This window comes from Propithecus coquereli, unplaced genomic scaffold (assembly GCF_000956105.1).
Source record: "Propithecus coquereli isolate 6110/MARCELLA unplaced genomic scaffold, Pcoq_1.0 Scaffold77, whole genome shotgun sequence".
Lineage (NCBI taxonomy): Eukaryota > Metazoa > Chordata > Mammalia > Primates > Indriidae > Propithecus > Propithecus coquereli.
Window position 1 is genome coordinate 2022296 of NW_012153840.1, and position 3503 is coordinate 2025798.

The 3503-nt window shown below is 41.4% G+C and overlaps 1 protein-coding gene across 1 annotated transcript in view; it reads right to left on the reverse strand.

The window, feature by feature from the left end:
* The window catches only part of DNAJC16 (DnaJ (Hsp40) homolog, subfamily C, member 16), a 57644-nt gene that overhangs the window by 37552 nt on the left and 16589 nt on the right, over positions 1–3503 (reverse strand). The gene's annotated exons all lie outside the window — the stretch shown is intronic.

A 3503-nucleotide genomic window follows, 5' to 3' on the forward strand; every position in this document is an offset into this window, starting at 1 on the left:
GATCCGCCCGCCTCGGCCTCCCAGAGAGCTAGGATTACAGGCGTGAGCCACCATGCCTGGCCTACAAAAATCCACATACATCTTAAGAGTCCAACACATATTACATCTTTTACGTCGTCACTTTCATACTCGCGACCACACTGCATAGTAAATATTGCTAGCTTTATAGATGAGGAAAGTGATGCTGGGAGAGGCTGAGGAAAACTCACTTGGTGTCACGGTCAGTGTGCAGTGGAACCAAGATCTGAGCCCAGTGCCATGACCACTTAGGCCCTGGGTTCTGATCAGTTTCTTAGAGACTGACTTACCCTAAATGACCTTACCAGAGACTGCTACATAGATCAGAGGCCAATTTATTAACCTATCCTGGGAAATATGCCTTTCTAGTAACTGCGTTGTTAAGGGTACCAACAAATAAGAAATAAGAAACCCAAATAAGAAACCAGCCTAAAATCAGGACAAGGGTTGTGGGCAGTTGTGGGAGAGCAAGGGAAAACAGAAGAGATCTTCTGCACCTCCTGTTCACGATACTCTTCTCCATAATCCCTGAGGCTCATGCTCTGACCCACTGCGGGCTGCCTTTTCGGTGAGGCCTTCCTTGTCAGCCCAATTTAAAACTGCAGCTTCTCATCCCGGTGTTTCCTAGTAACCATCTCTGCTTTATCACGATGTTATCACCATTTGGCGGATTAAATATTTTCTTTCTTTCTTTGTCTCCCTTCACTAGAATGTAAGCTCCCTGAGGGCATAACAGTTCCTGGCACTTAGCTGCCACTCTTTATTATTCTTACTTCTTTAGAGATGGGGGTCTCCATGTTTCCCAGGCTGACCTCATACTACTGGGCTCAAGCAGCCCTCCTGCATCAGGCTCTCAAGTAGCTGAGATTACAGTTGCACGCCACTGTGCCCAGCCATTTTTTGAACAAATGAACCAAGTACAGTGTTCAAGGTCAGACAGATCCAGATTCAAATCTCAGCTCTGCTACCCATTAGCTGTGTAACCTTAGGCAAGTCATTTAACCTCGCTGAGCCCTGGTTTCTTTATTCATGAAATGCAGATGAGTTATGAGGATTAAATGATGTACTATAAAAAAGAACCTAACCCACAGACTGGAATACAGTAGGTGCCTAATTAGTCACAGCTATTATTATTAAGTATCATTTCATCCAGGCTGTGGTGAAATCTGACACAGAGACTGTCTCTTAGTGGGTGGGATTTTACCTTCTGATAGGCTCAGTGTCCCTTCCTGAACACAGTGGGATAAACAAGGACGAACTTTCTCTCCTGCTGGCCTCCTTTCCCCATTTTTTCCTAGGCTGTCACAATATAGCTTTTTCTTCCAGTTAAAACAGAATACAAGTGATTAGGTTTCATCTCTTTTAAATGACTTTTGAATTCTCAGGCTTACGTACATCACCTTCATTAAATGCAGGTGTATCCAAACCTACTCAGGCTATGCTCCTGGCTCACTTCTACAGAGCACTTCAATTCTTACTATCATCCCATTTCTAACTTCTGGAGGCATCTGTCTTCTCTCCTATATACTGACTATCATAAAGAATAAAATAAAGAATGATAGATGTTTGATGTTTTAAATTTGTAGTAATTTTTCTCCCTGAAAAGGAACACATTTAACACATTAACTGCCCTGAGTGTTGTTTTTAACTGCCTCTACTTTTGACCCCAGGGCTGCGTGAAGCATATATAAAATCTTACTTGTTGATGTTCGTATTGTTACAATTAATATTAACAATTTAATTCTAAAAACGTGGATTAAATGAATAGAAGACAATAAATTTGGTTTTTCTGTTTATGTTTACCTTTAAATTACACTCAAAGTTTTTATTTTAGTTTCGTAATAAAACACTGTGTCCCCAAGGAAAAGTTTCTGATTTTTTTTGTGTGGCAGTCGACGTGTTAAGAGTATAAGGACGTGTGCCCTGGTCCCAGCTACTCAGGAGGATCACCTGAGCCCAGGAGTTTGCGGATGTAGTGTGTTATAATCATGCTTGTGATGAGCCATTGCACTCTAGCCTGGGCAACGTAGCGAGACTCCATCTCTAAGAAAACAAAAAAACAGTATAATAAGAAGCCCCAATTTTTTTTCTGGTTCTGCCCACCCCCGCTTTCCTAAGTAGGAAAGAAGAGTAAGAAAAGTTGGCAGCACTGTTTTCTCCCTGAGATGCAGGCTGGGAAATGACCATGATGACTGGTAAAAACTTAGGGTCCTGAGTCATAGTGAACACCACAGTTTCCAGCCTCCTCCTGTTTTCAAATTCTCTATGCTCCGAAGTTCAGGATTTGTAAGCAAGCTCAGATAGGCCAACAGCAAGTGAAATCATTCCCGTGACCTGGCTAGATAACAGAGAGATGTGCCCAGAAACCCAAGTGAACCCGAGGAGCATGTTCAAAAGCCATTCAAAGCACATGTGACTTCTTTCACAAACATTACTTGACTTTTATATGAATCAATGTTTTGGCTAATTTGCATATCCTGAGGAATTAAAAACACTACATTTTCTCCTCTTTTTGAAGCTGTGAGAAGGTCTTCTTCCTGTGCAGTACTAAACATCTCTGTCTTGCCGGTAATTTGAGGTGCCTATTACATTTGCTGTCACTGTGCAATTACAAACACATATTTCATCTTTTAAGGAAATTCCTTCTGTTTCCCTCCAGTAGCACATACGCATTTATTTTCTCTCCACCTTTGAATATACCTTAAGGGATGGCACAGAGCCTACTGGAAGAACATGCCACTGTCAAATTTGGCTAGACACAAACCTATTAATAAACAAATTACAAAAATGCCAAATGACGTGAAATAAAATCAAGAACACAGAGCTCAAGCAGAAAAATATACATATTTTCACCAATATCTAGGCAGATCCTTTTCCTACACGGTATGAGATTGTTACATACTTCTCGAATCCTTGAAAGATAGGAATTATTCTTTCTTTTTAGATTTTTTTGGTATTATTATTATTTTTTTAGAGATAAGGTCTTGCTCTGTCGCCCAGGCTGGAATGCAGTGACGTAGTAATAGCTCATTGCAACCTTGAACTGCTTGGCTCAAGAGATCCTCCCACCCCAGCCTGCTGAGTAGCTGGACTACAGGTGCACGCTACCATGCAGAGCTAATTTTTTTTTGTAGAGATAGGTCTCACCATGTTGTCCAGGCTAGTCTCAAACATCTGGACTCAAGCAATCCTCCCGCCTCAGCCTCCCAAAGTGCTGGGATCACAGGTGTGAGCCACTGTGCCTGGCCCTTATTCTTTCTTTTTAAATAAGAAGTCATGGTGAATAATCGCCTCTTGATCATTCAAATTGAGTTTCCCTACAATGATATTTGATTTCAAGACACTCAACCTCCCTGACACTCTGGTAGACCTCCCAGCAAGCCCTAAGAGTGCTGTGATGATTTAAATGTGTCTGTTATTTGAGTTTCCTGGGCATAAGGATCAGGATTTACTTATTTCTGAAGTAGTGCAGTCTTTTTTTTTTT